Here is a 6,302-nt window from a genome sequence, read left to right as displayed (position 1 = left end):
TAAACTCCATCTGCCATCTTTCAGCCCACTCTTCTAACTGGCCTAAATCTCTCTGCTAGCTTTGAAAACCTACTTCATTATCCACAATGCCAACTATCTTAGGATCATCTGCATACTTACTAATCCAATTTACCACCACATCATCCAGATTATTAATGTATATGACAAACAACATTGGAACCAGTACAGATCCCTGAGGCACACCACTAGTCACCAGCCTCCAACCTGAAAAACAGGTATCCACCACTATTCTCTGGCATCTCCCATCCAGCCATTGTTGAATCCATTTTACTACTTCAATATTAATACCTAACGATTGAACCTTCCTAACTAACCTTCCATGTAGAACCTTGTCAAAAGCCTTACTGAAGTCCATATACACAACATCCACTGCTTTACCCTCATCAATTTTCCTAGTAACCTCTTCAGAAAATTCAATAAGGTTTGTCAAACATGACCTTCCACGCACAAATTAATGTTGACTGTTCCTAATCAGACCATGTCTATCCAGATAATTATATATACCATCTCTAAGAATACGTTCCATTAATTTACCCACCACTGATGTCAAATTTACGGTCAATAATTGTTAGGTTTACTCTTCGAACCCTTTTTAAACAATGGAACCACATGAGCAATGCACCAATCCTCCGGCACCATCCCTGTTTCTAATGACATTTGAAATATTTCACTCAGAGCCCCTGCTATTTCTACACTAACTTCCCTCAAGGTCCTAGGGAATATTCTGTCAGGACCCGAAGACTTATCCATTTTCATATTCTTTAAAAGCGCCAGTACTTCCTCTTCTTCATTCATCATAATTTCCATAACTACGCTACTTGTTTCCCTTATCTTACACAATTCAATATCCTTCTCCTTAGTGAATACCGAAGTAAAGAAATTGTTCAAAATATCCCCTATCTCTTTTGGCTCCACACAGAGCTGTCCACTCTGATTCTCTAAGGGACCAATTTTATCCCTTACTATCCTTTTGCTATTAATATAACTATAGAAACCCTTTGGATTTATTTACACCTTACTTGCCAAAGCAACCTTGTATCTTCTTTTAGCTTTTCTAATTTCTTTCTTAAGCTTCTTTTAACATTCGTTATATTCCTAGAGCACCTCATTTACTCCATGGTGCCTATATTTATTGTAGATCTCTCTCTTTTTCTGAACCAAGTTCCCAATATTCCATGAAAACCATGGCTTGCTCAAACTTTTAACCTTTCCTTTCAACCTAACAGAAATATAAAAATTCTATACCCTCAAAATTTCACCTTTAAATAACTTCCATTTCTCTATTACATCCTTCTCATAAAACAAATTGTCCCAATCCACTCCTTCTAAATTCTTTTGCATCTCCTCAAAGTTAGCCGTTCTCCAATAAAAAAAATCTCAACCCTGGGTCCAGACCTATCCTTCTCCATAATTATATTAAAACTAATGGCATTGTGATCATTGGACCCAAAGTGCTCTCCAATGCACACCTCCGTCACCTGACCTATCTCATTCCCTAACAGGAGATCCAGCACTGCCCCTTCTCTAGTTGGTACCTCTATGTATTGCTGCAAAAAACTACCCTGCACACATGTTACAAACTCCAAACCATCCAGCCCTTTTACAGTGTGGGCTTCCCAGTCTATGTGTGGAAAATTGAAATCTCCCAGAATCACAACCTTGTGCTTACTATGAATATCTGCTATCTCCTTACAAATTTGCTCCTCCAATTCTCACTCCCCATTAGGTGGTCTATAATACACCCCTATAAGTGTTACTACACCTTTCCCATTCCTCAATTCCATCCAAATAGTCTCCCTAGATGAACCCTCTAATCTATCCTGCCAAAGCACCGCTGTAATATTTTTTCTGACAAGTAATGCAACACCTCCCCCACTTGCCCCTCCAAGTCTATCACACTGAAGCAATGACATCCAGGAATATTTAGTTGCCAATCACACCCCTCCTGAAATGATGTTCCACCAATAGCTACAACATCATATTTCCAGGTATCAATCTATGCTCTAAGCTCATCCACCTTTCTTATAATGCTCCTAGCATTAAAATTAAAAAAAATTAAGAAATTTCAATCATTTAAGAAATTCTCCACCTCTTACTCTCTGTTTATCCCTAACGGTGCAAACAACTTTACTATCTTCGTTTTCTTCCTTCTCCCCTACATCTTCGGTCTGAGCGCCTCCCTTCTCTATCACCTGTCTATGCTCCCTCACCCACTGTCTACAAGCTTTCTCTATTTGTGAACTAACCTCCTCTCTCCTAGTCTCTTCAATTTGATTCCCACCCCCCAACCATTCTAATTTAAAGTCTCCCCAGTAGCCTTAGCAAATCTCCCCACCAGGATATTGGTCCCCCTAGGATTCAAGTGCAACCAGTTCTTTTTGTACAGGTCACATCTGCCCCAAAAGAGGTCCCAATGATCCAGAAACTTGAATCCCTGCCCCTTACTCCAATCCCTCAGCCACACATTTATCCTCCACCTCATTCCATTCCTACTCTCACTGTTGCATGGCACAGGCAGTAATCCCTTACTACCTTCGCAGTCCTTCTTCTCAACTCCCTTCCTAATTCCCTATATTCTCTTTCAAGGACCTCTTCCCTTTTCCTACCTATGTCATTGGTACCTATATGTACCATGACCTCTGGCTCCTCACCCTTCCACTTCAGGATATCGAGGATGCCATCAGAAACATCCCGGACCCTGGCACCAGGGAGGCAAACTACCATCCGGGTCTCCTGATTGCGTCCACAGAATCGCCTATCTGACCCTCCAACTATCGAGTCCCCTATTACTACTGCCTTCCTCTTCCTTTCCCTACCCTTCTGAGCTACAGGATCTGACTCTGTTCTGGAGGCACGGCCACTGTTGCTTACCCCAGGTAGGCTGTCCCCCCCAACAGTACCCAAACAGGAGTACTTATTGTCAAGGGGTACAGCTACTGGGGTACTCTCTAATAACTTACTCTTCCCCTTCCCTCTCCTAACCGTGACCCACTTGTCTGTCTCCCGTGGTGCTGGTGTAGCCACCTGTCTGTAACTCCACTCTATCATCTCCTCACTCTCCCTGACCAGGCGAAGGTCATCGAGCTGCAGCTCCAGTTCCCTAACACGGTCCCTTAGGAGCTGCAGCTCAGCACACCTGGCGCAGATATGGACGTCCAGGAGGCTAGGAAACTCCAGGACCTCCCACATCTGACAACGAGAGCAACAAGCTGCCCTCACACTCATAATTCCCCCTTTCCTCAAATAACAGGAAAGATTGAAAACTAAACCTACCTTGCCTCATCCATTTCCACCTAAGCTTGTTAAGCCAAAGCCCTTAAGCCTTCACTCTGCTCCCAGCTCACTCCACTACCCACAAACAACACTGCCTGCTGTATAAGGCTGTGTTCCTTTTAAATCTTCCACGCTTCACTGCCTGACATCACACGTCTGCGCAGTCTCACTTCCCTTAACCCCGATGAGAAGAAAAAATCAAAGTGGCTCCCGCAGCACTCCTATTCTGATTCTCAAGTCAAGTCACTTTTATTGTCATTTCGACCATAATTGCTGGTACACTACATAGTAAAAAAAAGACAACGTTTTTCAGGACCATGGTGTTACATGACACATTACAAAAACTAGACTAAACTACGTAAAAAAAAAACACAGAAAAAAAACCCACACAACAACTATACTAGACTACAGACCTACCCAGGACTGCATAAAGTGCACAAAAGAGTGCAGGCATTACAATAAATAATAAACAGGACAATAAGGCAAGGTGTCAGTCCAGGCTTCGGGTATTGAGGAGTCTGATAGCTTGGGGGGAGAAACTGTTAAATAGTCTGGTCGTGAGAGCCCGAATGCTTCGGAGCCTTTTCCCAGACGGCAGGAGGGAGAAGAGATTGTATGAGGGGTGCATGGGGTCCTTCATAATGCTGTTTGCTTTGCAGATGCAGTGTGTAGTGTAAATGTCCGTGATTTCGGGAAGAGAGACCCTGATGATCTTCTCAGCTGACCTCACTATCCGCTGCAGGGTCTTGCGATCTGAGATGGTGCAATTTCTGAACCAGGCAGTGATGCAGCTGCTCAGGATGCTCTCAATACAACACCTGTAGAATGTGATGAGGATGGGGGGTGGGAGATGGACTTTCCTCAGCCTTCGCAGAAAGTAGAGACGCTGCTGGGCTTTCTTTGCTATGGAGCTGGTGTTGAGGGCTCAGACTTCCTTCTCCAAATTAAACCCGAATCAGGATTTTTATCCTTTTAAATCTTCCACACTTCACTGCCCAACGTCACACGCCTGCGCAGTCCCACCTCTCTTAACCCCGATGAGAAGAAAAAATCAAAATGGCTCCTGCAGCACTCCCGTTCTGATTCTCAGACTTCCTTCTCCAAATGTGATGCTACACATAGTGGAATTTGGTAACCAAGCTGACCTCCAGCTAGCCCATACAACTTAAAAGGAGAATACGCCATTAATGATCGGTGGAATGAGGCCCAGGCTAATCCCTGAGAAGCTCGATTTAACCCTAACTATACCCGGTACATCTTACAACCATGGGATGTAACAGGAGCACCCAGGGAGAACCCATATATTCCACGGGGAGTATATACAAAATCCTCATAGAGGACTCTGGGATTGAAATCCAGAGTCTGACAACCTAAGCTGTAATATTGTCCTGCTAGCCACTACACTACCATGGTGCCCAACATGTTACTATAGTAATACTGCTCAAAACCCCCAACAGTCACTTCCCCAAAATCTCTTAACAGTCATTAATATTATATTTAAACTCACCAATACTTTATGAAAAAGATTTGAGAGACAGGGTGAATTATCTGTTGGAAAGATGATCAGACTGTTGCAAGAAGCATAAGGTTGTTAAAGTAGGTGATTTTAACTTTTCACATATTGACTGGGACTTCCATACTGTAAATGGAGTAGATGGGACCGAGTTTGTCAAATGTGTTCAGGGAAGTTTCATTCATCAGAGTGTGGAAGTTCAAGTGAGAGAGATTGTGATGCTTGATCTGCAGTTAGGGAGTGCAACAGGGCAGCTGTCAGGAACTTGCGTGCAGGGGAACACTTTGCATCTAGTGACCACAATGCCATCAGTTTCAAACTAAATATGCAAAAAGATAGATCCGGCCCATGAGTTGAGATTGTAAATTAGAGAAGGACTAATTTTGATGGTATCAGAAATGGTCTGGGAGGTGTGGATTGGGATAGGCTGTTCACTGACAAAGCCATCAAAAGTGAAATTTTGAGAATACAATGTGTACAGGTACCTGTCAGTATAAAAGATAAAGATAACAAAGGTAGGGAACCTAGGTTTTCAAGAGATACTGAGGCCCTTGTTAATAAAAAAAGGAATATGTCTTGTTACAAACCAGCAGGTTTCGTTTGCTGTGGACTGTTGCTTTAAGCCCCTGAGTGAGGTGGAACTATGATGTCGGTCACAGGCGGAAGTGGTTTTTACACAGACAGAGAGAGAGACCTTCAGTCGTAAGAGAGGAGACTGGACAGGCAAACTGAAACTTCAGCTTGTCACTGCTATGGTTCAGAACTTTTCTTTCTTTTTCAATATTTTTATTAATTTCTACATAGAAGAATACAGAGTTCAAGAACATACATATTATAAAACAAAAGAAAGATATAATACATTATATTTGAATCACATTAATGAACTCCTTACCCTATATTCATGTAGATCAGATTAATTCGTATGTTGAGATATGAATAATTTTTTTATGTATATAAAAAAAAACTAACTCCACTACCAAAGCCGAAGCTGTTTGGTAAATAATAAAAGGGAAAAAGAAAACCTTATCAGATAGTGAAATATGCTATTAACCAGCATCTGTACTTTAACGGGAAATCAAATGTTTTGAAAATAATTCAAAAACGGTCCCCACAAAATTTGAAAATCTTGGTTAGGTTCAGAAATTGAACAACAAATCTTTTCTAAATGTAAGCATGCCATAACATCCCTTGACCACTAGGCATGATTAGGCAGAGCAGCCTCCTTCCATTTAAGCAAGGATGCCCTCCTAGCCATAAGAGAGATAAAAGGCAGAATGTGCAAGTCAGATCTCTTCAAAATGATATCTTTCCCTCCAACAATACCAAATAGGGCGGTAAAAGGATTAGGCTTAAAATTAACTTTAAAAAGTACAGAAAAAGTTTGGAATACTTCCTTCCAATATTTTTCAAGACTTGGACATGTCCAAAACATATGAATGAGTGAAGTTTCTCCATTGTTACACCTATCACAGTAGGGAGACATATCCATATAAAA

Source organism: Hemitrygon akajei, chromosome 9 (genome assembly GCF_048418815.1).
Source record: "Hemitrygon akajei chromosome 9, sHemAka1.3, whole genome shotgun sequence".
NCBI lineage: Eukaryota > Metazoa > Chordata > Chondrichthyes > Myliobatiformes > Dasyatidae > Hemitrygon > Hemitrygon akajei.
Note: the sequence above shows the minus strand (reverse complement) of the source record.